We start from the raw sequence: 12574 nt of genomic DNA on the forward strand, positions 1-12574 counted from the left end.
GAACCCTTTTCTTCCTACGCCCCTGAAGTTGCACATTAAAGTTTAATTAACTTGGTACCCACTACTGAATGATGTAAATCATGCCATTAAAAGATGGATCTTTTCTCTATTTCTGTAATTCTTTACCTTTTTCTTTCCTCTTGGAAATGTTTTATAACATGGGAAAACTAAAAATGAAGTCTATTTTTTAAATAGCAGTAATCGCCACCTGTCAGCCATGTTTTTTTTCTGATTGGTCACCTGAGTTCGGATACAGAGTGAAACAAAGACATACACCGTACAGTGGCGTAGGAAGATGAAACGTCATGGGGGGGGGGGGGGGGGCAAAGGTCCTCAATATTTTGTAACCCCCCCCCCCCCGCCACACCTACAGAAGGAGATAAATTCAACTCCCAACCATATAATATATGCTTTATGTACATTTTTCATATATCACTAAATTTAATCCTTGTACACATTTATAGACAGTGGGGTCGCTAAAAGGAAATAAACGAATACGCAAATTGGCCAAATTTTGAAGGCGCAAGATTTTGGTGTTTTATTAGGGGTCTGAGGGTGACCCCCGGGATGAGTTTTATGTATTTTGATGATTTTGCGATTGCCCGAAAGCGCGAGAAATTTGGTTGTTTGGGGGGTCCGGGGGTCTCCCCCGGGAAAAAAATTACAATTTAGAATGGCTTAGATGAGTTTAACGATGCATTTTGATGAATTTGCGAGCGCCCAAAGGCGCGAGAATTTGGTGTTTGTGGGGTCCAGGGGTCTCCCCTGGGAAAAAAAAATTACAATTTAGAATGGCTTAGATGAGTTTAACGATGCATTTTGATGAATTTGCGAGCGCCCAAAGGCGCGAGAATTTGGTGTTTGGGGGGTCCAGGGGTCTCCCCCGGGAAAAAAAATACAATTTAGAATGGCTTAGATGAGTTTTACGATGCATTTTGATGAATTTGCGAGCACCCAAAAGCCCGAGAATTTGGTGTTAGGGGGTTCCGGGGGTCTCCCCCGGGAAAAAAAATTACGATTTAGAATGGCTGAGATGAGTTTTACGATAAATTTTAATGATTATAAAGCGTTCTTAACATGGTAATTTTTCGATTTAAAGCTACCTGCATTTAGAAATGATAATTGTGTCGTCATAACATTATGGAACCCTACTCGATCTGAATATACCGGCTTCACACCATCGGCACATTGTTGTGTAACAGAAAAAAATGAATTAATTGTCTCGCTAAGACATATAAACAAATTGATCTTTTAAGAGATATTTTTTTAAATAGTACATAGTGGGAATCCCCTGATGGACATTTTTAGTCTAGTTTGTGTATATTGAATTTTTACAATTTAAGGTTTGACATTATGTGCTTGAACCTTTTAGGAAATGCGCCGCGCAGCGGAAAATTTTCTAGAATGAAGTACGAAAAATGTGCAGGAGGACCCTTTTTTCTTTCAAATAAGCTTTTTTTTTTAGAAAATTTCAGTCGGCGAAAATGGGGGGGGGGGGGGGGGGGGGGCAAAAAAGACATGTTTGCCCCCCCGTCCTGGGGAACGGGGGGGGGGGGGGGCCCCATGCCCCCCCCCCCCCATGAAATCAGTCTGTGATGATATAAATTTAACCTTTTTATCTATGAAGAGTATTTGATTCCATTACATCTGTTACATTTCATATGAAAATTGAGCAAATAATGACCCTATCCCCTGGGGAAAATTCTGAGACCTAAGGGCCATAAAATTCACAATATTGGTAGAGGGCTTTGAGACCTTTCAGTCTATGAAGAGTATTTCTGACAAACAAAATGATACATTTTCGTACGGAACCTACCGAAGCATAATGAGTTAGGTCCTAGGTCCCAATTTACCTAGCTGCAATATTGCAGCTCAAAAGACTTTTTGACAGAAAATGGTGTCGCCGGCCGAAAGGTATAGTAGGCCGGGTACGTATATTCGTTCTAAATTTACCAGGCGTGCATGCACATTATTGTCCTTAGTATGTGTACACATGTATTAGATTCCCTAAAAAGCTAAGTGTGCTACACGGAAGCTTATAACTATTCATTGTGTTTGAAAAGAATATAGAAAATAAACAATTATATGATAGTATTGCTTAGCAATTTCAAATGGTGGAAATGAAACCACGATCCGTGGGGGATTTTCCTAACACGCGTTCTTTGCAGTCAAACGTAATAAAACAAGTCACGTGCTTATACCTCATACATGCCATTGGCCGAAATAAATATGGAATTGTATTATGGGTAACTAGAGATCACATGAGTGTGTGTTTACTTCTAAATAGAGTGATTTCTCTGACCTGGTATTTAGTATATATAATTTGGCCTTTTGACGAAGATCTTATTTTTTCTCTGTGTTATATGTATCTGTTCTGAAACCTAAAGCAGGTAATTAAATATCTATATAAATTTATAATTCTACGAATTTAGCCGGGAGTAGCCGATCTTCGCTGATCCTAGATTAGACGGTTAGACCTATTGAATTGGTCAATTCGCATTATATCATTTATTTACAAAACGAGGAAATAGCAGTTTTATAACTCATTTCAGTTCATTATTTATGGTAAAACAGTACATATGTGCAAGTCAAAATGATATGTATTGCGATATTAATAACATTTTGGAGTTCAAATATTTTCAAATAGATCACTTTTTCCGAAGAAATGGCAAGCAAACTATCACCATATTTGGAAGTAAACACACAATCACGTGATCACTAGTTACCCATAATACAATTGTATACTCAGGCCAATGGCATGAATGAAGTATAAGCACGTGACTTTTTTTACTACGTTTGACAACAAAGAACGCGTGTTTTTACTACAAAAAATAGATGCAGATGTATCCCGAGTTTGGAGTTTAAATCGGGAGGATTTTTAGCCCAAAGGTTGAATCTGGCCATTAAGACCGTAACAAAAATTCGTTGTGCCTTTATATAAGTGTATCGAGGGATGTAAATATTTATGTATGATATATATGGACAGAGCAAGCTAACAAGTAAAGCTGGTTTCCCAAAGTGTATTGTGTACCTGTACTGTGACCTTTATGGCTTTTAAATTATGTAACTGGTATTTTTCGTGATTCGCAAGAAAATAAAACATGAAAAAATCATTGTTTTGCATTTTTTTTTTAATTTTCATTCATTCTTTTAATATAGTATAGTACGGTATGTACTACATGGACTTGATACGAATGCCAATCAACAAAACACACACACGCAGCTTTTAAACGAATTTTCAACCCACGGTTATACAACGTACCCCTATATTAATAAATGATTATGGCCAAGAGGATGAAAATTCGTTGTACAAAACAATGTCCATTTGCACTCTAACTACCTCAGCTCGGTCTAACAGCTACGTACACGTAGGCTACAGCTGCATGGTCGGGATGTGCAGGATCAAAATTTTTAATTTTTAAATCAAATAATTAAAAACCTGAATTAACAAAATCAAAGTCGATCTATGCTGTTATGGTAGGCTTGAGCATACTACACTCGATTAATCGCCGCCGGTTGATTTCCACTTTCTAGACCAATTATCTTGGATCCCATCATTACAAGTGGGCAGGTACATGTGAGCATAAAGTCGACATTTTCGCCGAGTTTTGTCGACTTTCTACATATATTATCTTGAGTCGACATTAATGCGCAGGTACATGTGGTACATCAACATAAGTATTAGGTTTATTTCTCGGACATATTCCTTTCCAATATGCCACCATAATTTTCATTTGAGTATTTTATACTTATAGTCTTAATGTTATTAGGTATAAGGTAACAGTTAGGGCATACGTATGTTGTAGCCCAACGTCATGGAGCCAACACCGCCTTGACCTACATATATTGTAACCAAACACAGCTGGTTAACACTCCCCGAGGTAAACAGCTCCATTCTACCCTTGGTGTCAAACCTCTGCCATGACCTATGTGGTCATACGAGATAGTTTTGGAAGATAGAGATCTGCATGATTTGTCCTTGATCGTTTTCATTTTTGTTTAGCTTCAAGCTTATAAACCAGTCTTCATTCTGAAGAGTTCCGAACTATATATCGAGTATTCTAACTGGTCAATTCTAGGTGTGAATTAGCATATTTTACGAGGATTTTACTCGGAGTTTGCCCACGGGTGATAAGTGTAGCGTAGTGTAGTGCGATCACCCGTGGGTCTCCGACGATGGGTAATCGTTTGGTAGCTTTATAAGTCGATGGAGAAATTGTAGTTTTCGCTTATCAATTTCTGCTCCAATACGAAAGAGACCGGGTATGCTCTCCGCGATGTCAGATCTTGTGCGCGTTGGAAAATCCTGAATTTTCTTAACTGCTAGGTGCTGAAATCGGGAGAGTTTGTTCGAATGTTGTTTCATGTTTCAGATCCATAGAGTGCGGATGGCAGTACAACTTTTCTGTAAAGGTTGAGGTATATCATTGGGTTTACTTTACAGTCGTTTGCTCCAATACAGAGTATAGCAAACAGCCATGCGCGTCCCTTTTTATAGCTCTCTTAAATTCTTTTTGTACATGACATGTTGTTAGATATAGGTATTCCAAGGTGTTCATGGTTATCCTTCATTTCCAGTTCTACTCCACCTAATCTTCATCGATCGTCGTAAGGCTTTTGACACGCTCGACAGAGACTGTCTTTGGTACAAACTGCTACAGTCTGGTATAAAAGGTGCTATTTACAACGCAATTTTTGCTCTTTACAATGGTGTCACCTGTTGCGTGCGCATTAACAATCTGCATACCGATTGGCTACCCGTATCACATGGAGTAAAACAAGGATTTTTGGCCTCTCCAACGTTATTTGCTATCTATATCAATGATTAATTAATTGATGGAATTAACGCTTCAAATCGTGGTATTGATATTGACGACATTAGCGTGATAATTTTGGTAAAATTAAATTTTGTAAGACTGTAAATATATGCAGGCCTCTGGGGCCTTTTCCGGACATGGCGGTTAGAGTTACCCCCTTGCCATGCTCTCTAAGTACATGTAGTAGAACAGTTTCACAGCCATGTGCACGCTGTTACAACGCATAGCTCCATGCAGTATGGGAGTACGCTTGGTGGGCCATTAAATATCCTTTTAAAGATGTTTATCAAAGAAGTATCACCAACATGAACGGTTTTATGACATGGAATTGAGACTACGGGAAAAAATACGTGTATCCAGAGTTTTAGGAAGCCGAAAGTCAGCGTTTTAATTCTGACAAAAACCGGAACAAATTTTTTTGAAATGGCGGTACTGAAAACTGAAAAGTGGTACACGAGGCCCTTCAGGATTCGGAGACATCCGAAGAGGAACACCTCGATTTGACATGGTACAACGCGGAAAAGGGGTCAGAGCAAGATGTAACCCCAAAAATACGAACTTTGCCTCGCCCAGTTTCAAAATCCCTCGGACGAGGAAAACACGTGGTCCATTACTCTCAACCGGCTAGGCCTAGCGCAATTACGCGGGAAACCGACATATTGGAAAGACAACTGGCAGAACTGCAAGCAGAGGAGAAAAAATTAAAACTAATGTCGGACATTGAACAAACAAAACAAAGGATCGCCGATATGCAGACCAAATTGGTTACAAAAGACCAGACGTCGGACAGAGTCTCCCAACAACTTGAACAAGGTAGGTCAAGTGTTGATACCCAGGGCCAGATAAACGTTGACAAAAATGGTCACTTCACTAACGCTGAATCTTTTAAAACACTATGTGATATGTTAGGTGTGTTAGGTATCAACGAAACGCCCCAAAACTCTCAGTCAATAAAAGCATACAAAGTAAAAGATTTTGTTTGGGAAGAACTCTCGATTCGCGAGAGAGGGCATTACCATAACGGACAACGGCATAAAATTCAATCGGAAATCACGTCCCGAAGTCCACCAATTGTCCGTAGAACAGTGGGGATATGGTAGCCTGGGAATTTTATTACACATGATCAACAAGGGTGAAATAAAGACCCCAGAGGTAGTACAATACATCAAACACACCCAAAATACATTGCGTCTATTCAGTCGTTATGCCAGGGGTAGTGTCACCTTGTATGACAAGGAATATCGCGAGGCACAGTGCAAGGACGGCTTCCCTTGGGGTTCTCCACGTCGTGACATTCAGGACTTCCAGTTAATCCTAAAACCTAATGTAGGTACATTACATCTATACCAAGACAGTCCAAATGGACGTTCTTCTCCAGCTTCAAAACGCCAGAAAGATCCATTCTTACCCAACGGCAAAGAAATTTGTCGACGATTCAACATTGAGAATTGTGACCGTGTTTCGACAAACTGCAAATTAGCTCATAATTGTTCTCTGTGTTTTTCGCGAGACCATCCGGCCACTAAACACCCAGTCAACGCTGAGTCAAAAAAAGTAGATATTCAGAGTCCAGCGCCTAGATTAAGTGACAATTTAGGTCCTCTGAATTATAGTAGCTGGAATGACTTACTCGATCAGCATGATTTTGATAGGGACTACATATTAAGTGGTGTAAAAATGGATTCGATTTATTCGACAATGAGCTAGACATGAACAAGATTATAGATGTTGAAAATGACAATTATTCATCATGTGTTAAATACCATGACTTGGTTGAAAAACAAGTTCACACTGAGATTATCCATGGTAACTATGTTGTTTGTAGAGAAAAACCGCGAATTATCAGTGCTTTGGGCGCGATTCCAAAATCGGATAACAAAAAACGTCTGATTCATGATGCGAGCAGGCCATCAGGTCTTTCTCTAAATGATCATATCACGACAGACTGTTCCTGTTCATATATGGACCTCCGTGAAGTAGATAAACACATAACTCGGGGTTGCTACCTAGCCAAAGTTGACCTTAGTGCTGCGTACAGGTCTGTACCTATTCATCCGTCAAACTATTCAGCCACAGGATTAAAATGGACATTTACAGGTGACTCATCTCCGACCTACCTTTACGATTCTCGGCTCCCTTTTGGGGTTGCTAAGAGCCCGCAGATTTTCAACGACTCAGTAGTGCAGTATGTCGGATTTTAAAGGCTAAATATGGTATTACTGTTATTGCGTACTTGGACGATTTCCTAATCTTTGGGAAGACTTTCTCGGCGTGTTCAAAAGCCCTCTATAGACTGATCACCATTTCACGCAGATTAGGTTTTTCCATAAACTACTCCAAAGTAGCGGGTCCAAATACAAGGATTTGTTTTCTTGGTATCATCATCGACAGCATCCAAATGACATTTGAATTACCGCCAAACAAACTTGCAGAGTTCTCAACTATTTTATTGTCGTATCAAAAAAAAGCGCCGTGCTAGTAAAGCCAAACTTGAAACAACACAACACGAGATGGCCGTAATCAGCCACCATACTGTGTGGGAAGCTTAATTGGGCTGCTCAATTAATCTGTGGTGGTCGCACATTTTAAGACGTATCATCAACATGAAAGATTCCATCAAACACCGTCACCACAAAGTGCTGCTATCCTCCGAGTTTTATCAGGACATATTCTGGTGGTCTACCTTTATTAGCCAGTTCAATGGTACATGCAAAATTCTAGACACAAAACCTGTAACTTCATTACAAACTGATGCCTGTGATCATGGTGCGGGAGGTTATTTTTGTGGAGACTATTATTATACTAATTGGAATCTTGATTTACCACCACTTAAATCAGAACACATTAACGTGAAGGAGCTAGTCGCTATTTACCTAGCAATTTGTCGCTGGTGTTCTCAATTAAAAGACAAAAAAGTACTTATCTACACAGACAATATGTCCGCAGCAGCATGGATTAATAATTAAAGGATCTTGTCGAAGCCACACAGGCATGTTTCTACTGCGAATTCTCTTCTGGTTTTGTGCCTTTTACAATTTCACATTGAAGTGTGTGTACTTCCCCGGTGTATATAATGTGATTGCAGACATATGTTCTAGGTTACATGAGCCACACTCACCATATGTCTTTGTTGTTTGTGAATTACATGTGGTTCAACAGCAGAGTCCCTCCAGGGAGTGGCCGAAGACCTGAAAAGAAGGGCGTAGGCTAATTCTACGGCGGCGACGTATACTACACATCTGAGGTGCTATGTGGAATTCTGTGCGCAGTTTCGTCTAACACCTGTTCCAGCTGTGTCCACAACCTTACAGATGTATATCGCCTATCTGGTATCGGTAAAGCACTTTCGTTTTAGTACAGTTAGACAATACCTCAACATAATCACTCACAGTCACAAGTATTCAAATTTACCTGATCCCCTAAAGGGAGACTACCACCTGCAAACGGAGTTAAACGTGTGTTGGGTGTCGCGCAAAAGCCTGTTGATGTTATTACACCTCAAATTCTAAAAGCAATACATTCATCTCTAAGTATGGACAACCTACAAGACATATCCTTTTGGTGTGCATGCTTAGTAGCTTTTTTTTGGCCTACTACGGCCAGGTAATGTGGTAGTTCGCCAAGCCTTCAACAAGGATAGAGATCTACGGAGAGTGGATATTTTAGCCTGTGAATGGGGGTTCATCATTTTTCTCCGTTGGACAAAGACAATTCAATATAGGGAGAAGGTAGTGGAAGTGTACCTCCCCAAATTAGAAAAATCTAGTGTATTATGTCCAGCAAGTGCTATTCTAGTATCATTACAGTTCTCCAAGTCTGCAAACCCTTTGGGCCCTTTGTTTCTTCAGAACGATGGGTCGGCCCTGTGTTATAGAACTTTTCTCAGTTTGCTTCATGGCTGCTTGACAAAGGCTGGAATTCTATCCTCGAATATCAAAGGACATTCTTTCCGGAGAGGTGAAGCCACGTGGCTCAACAAACTAGGTGTTCCTGTGGATGTTATCAAGCATATTGGTCTGTGGTCCAGTGAAGCTGTCTATAGATATATAGAACATGACAATGATGTAAAATTGCGTACTATGCAAGAATTTCCAAAATCAGTTGCGTTGAATTGATGTTTTGTGCACAAGCTAACCACGCCTGGCTGTCTCAATATTTTTCCATTTGTACATATACCATAACTATATTTTTTTCCCTAACCAATTACTTCACTAATCAACCAATTTTCACTGGGCTTGGGGGTTGAAGTTTTTTAGACATTTCAACTTTTAAATTTTTCTCTATATGTACAATTAATTTATTTTATTTTTACTGTCAATGGATTTTGACTTGTAATAATTTTATGTGTAAATGTTTATTAAATTTGCCCAGTCTTTATGTTGGTTGGTTGCTGTTGTCATTTAGATAGCTTTACACTTAACATTTATATCGTACAAAGTGATATTTTTGGTAAAATTAAATTTTGTAAGACTGTAAATATATGCAGGCCTCTGGGGCCTTTTCCGGACATGGCGGTTAGAGTTACCCCCCTTGCCATGCTCTCTAAGTAGTAGAGTTTTACAGTCATGTGCACGCTGTTACAACGCATAGCTCCATGCAGTATGGGAGTACGCTTGGTGGGCCATTAAATATCTTTTTAACCCACCCTCCCATCCCCTTTTGCTTTGCCCACTAGGGTAATATTGTTCGCATTGCTTCCTATCTCCATAGTAGTATTACTATAGATAGTTCTCTCCATATAATGTAGGGGGTTAAAGTTTTTTAGACATTTCAACTTTTCAATTTTTCTCTATATGTACAATTAATTTATTTTATTTTTAAATTTGCCCAGTCTTTATGTTGGTTGGTTACTGTTGTCATTTAGATAGCTTTACACTTAACATTTATATCGTACAAACTAAGTTGTTTATTTTATGCTGATGACATTGTGTTGATGACGTCATCAGAAGACAGTCTACAGTCGCTTTTGAATATAGTCTCGTCATGGTGTTCCCACTGGCGCCTCCCGGTAAATACTGGAAAGACTAAAGTGGTTCATTTTAGACACAGATCTGTACCATCCACTCAACATGCATTCGTATGTAATGGACAATCTCTCGAAAGCACGGACCGTTATAAGTATTTAGGATTGTGGTTTGATGACTATGCTGAAATGGGTTTGGCAGTGCAAGTATCGTCCAAATCAGCTGGTCGAGCTCTCGGTCTTCTAATCTCAAAATTTTATAGTGTTGACGGAATGTCCTACTCAGTATTTACAAAGTTATATGAAAGCCTTTTACAGCCCCTTCTCCTATATTGTTCAACCATTTGGGGCCAATTCCAGCGCAAAGAAATGAATAAAGTGCAAAAGTTTTCACGGGTTCTGTAAAATACACATCTAATGTCGGCGTCATTGGTGACATGGCATGGTTATCTATCCTTAGCAAACAACGTCTGGAGGTATTTCGTTTTTACTGTCGTATCAATTTCGTAGACGATGGGAGACTACTTCATAAGATCCATGTCTGGTCAAAACATAGACGAAATTCATGGGACGCGAGAGCACTGAGACTGGGTGATCAGTATGGTATTCGTTTAATTTTGGAATCCGGGTATAAGCCCACCCAACATGTAATGCATGAAATCAAATTCAAAATTCGGCAGAAAAACGAAAGTGAATGGTTTGGGCAATTGTGTAACGATCGGAGGAATCCTAACGGGATCAAGTTAAGAACATATAGAAAGTTTAAGAAGGACCTTCCATTGAGTAACTGTGATTATTTTAAAAACTATGATAATGATGCCAAATTTAATCTATTAATAGAAAATCCTGATAATCAGTATTTATTAGTCAAGACAGCGTTTTTAATTTTACGCAGACGAAGATTACTTATTAGCTAATTTTACTGATATTGTCTTAAATGCTAATTCTTTTACATAACGAAGAAGCAAAATATGGCATAAATGTATTGTTCTACATTTCTTATGAAACATATAACATAAAATATTGACAAATTCCTTGTCATTATTTATTATTTTAATTGATACCATTGTTATTACAAATCGTTGATCAATACAATTAAGCAGGTACCATATGTACGCTGTACCCATATCCGAGCCAAAGTCACACACGTTAAACAAATAAACTACATAACCACTGCGGAGGTGATAAAATGATTTATAAGCAAGACAATTCACCTAAGAAGGTAAACATACTACTGTCAGAGCGTTTTGAGCAGTTCTAGACAAAAGTAGCATTACTCTACGAGCAAGGGACAGGGTTCGGCATACAAGATGTTCGACCACAATGTATAATGGCGGACAGCGAGCGAGTTTGAACATTACACACACATTTTACAACCATGGGCTTTTCTGGCATATCAGAGAAAAACCGACTAGTCTAATTTCCATTAGAACTGAGTTTTTTCCGATATATGTACAGATTTTAATGTTCTCTTAGACTGAATTGTCCCTTTAATACTACGTAATGCATTTGAAATTTATGAAATAATTTTTATGAAGTTTATAATTATAGCTGTAACTGTAATTCTATAGAGGTAGGCAGGCTAGTAGCCTTGCTTAAGCCCCAATGATATTATCGGTGATAGATGATTGTAACCCTATAGAGATAGACAGGCTAGTAGCCCTGCTGAAGTCCCCATGGATATCATTAATAGATGTGATATTTGAATATTCCCGCTAGGTAAACAGGAAGTGGGGTACCTGTTGAACCTTGACAGAAGTTGTCATGTTAGCCGTGTATAATTGTGGATCGCGGGGCCGAGTTAAATTATAGTGTATTTTATAAGAGTACAAGTATTAGTTATTTAATAACAACCATGAATATATTTATTAGGCTGTGTTTAATTTCATAGTGCATTATTGTGGTGTATATAATGTTGCTTAGACCTAGTACCGATGTGTAGTATATTTAAAGGTCAGTAACGCGGAATTGTTTACTCATGTATGCAGCCAAAGTTAGGTTGTTGTTTTAGGGCATGGCCAAACTAGGTGACCGAAATATCAGTAAATTGTTACGGTACCTACTTAGTAGCGACTACGTGGGATGTTCTGGAAAGCATGACAGGATATCGCACGGTCTATGCACGTGTTAAACTAGGTGACCAACTTATTAGTAAATTGTTATGGGTATGGTAGGGACTACGTGGAATGTTCTGGAAGGAATGATAGGACATCACGTAGTCCACACACCTGTTTAACGCAGTATAGTTTGTGCAAAATGTGCATATTACAGGCGGTTCTGTCCAGCCTCAACCAAGTCCAGTCAGAAAATCAAAACATTTATATTTTGTTAAGCCTGCATCAGGCGCCGGTAAGGCTGTATTCTGAATTAAAATTAGTAAATTTTGACAGTTTATGATGAGCTGGGTAACCTTTGGGGCAAGCATTGTCCCAACGGCACGTGTACCAGTCACGTACCCAATCATTATAAATAGAGGGCCGCAATAGGCCCCAGTCAGACTGAAATTAGACGGACATTAGACGGGAATAAGACTGAGGAGACTGGGTACTTCCGCCTCACATACACCTACGTCACCGCCTTCTCTAGGGCCACATATGAGAGAGAGAAAGTGAGAACTCTTGTCTACACTTTGAATAAATAAGCCGTCAACAAGCTTCTACCCTATTCCTTGTCGTCATTTCGACCAACACAGCCATCCATAGGACGACATAACCTTATATCTTAAACTCATTTAGGACACGTAATATTACCAATATTTTTATAGTGCTTCAATTATTGTTTTAATGTAATAACC

General features: G+C 39.1%; 1 pseudogene; it reads left to right on the forward strand.

Moving 5' to 3' along the window:
* The first annotated feature begins 9720 nt into the window (after positions 1-9720).
* LOC138332602 (uncharacterized) lies at positions 9721-10697 on the forward strand (annotated as a pseudogene).
* Positions 10698-12574: the final 1877 nt, after the last annotated feature.

Source organism: Argopecten irradians, chromosome 10 (genome assembly GCF_041381155.1).
Source record: "Argopecten irradians isolate NY chromosome 10, Ai_NY, whole genome shotgun sequence".
NCBI classification, from domain to species: Eukaryota; Metazoa; Mollusca; class Bivalvia; order Pectinida; family Pectinidae; genus Argopecten; species Argopecten irradians.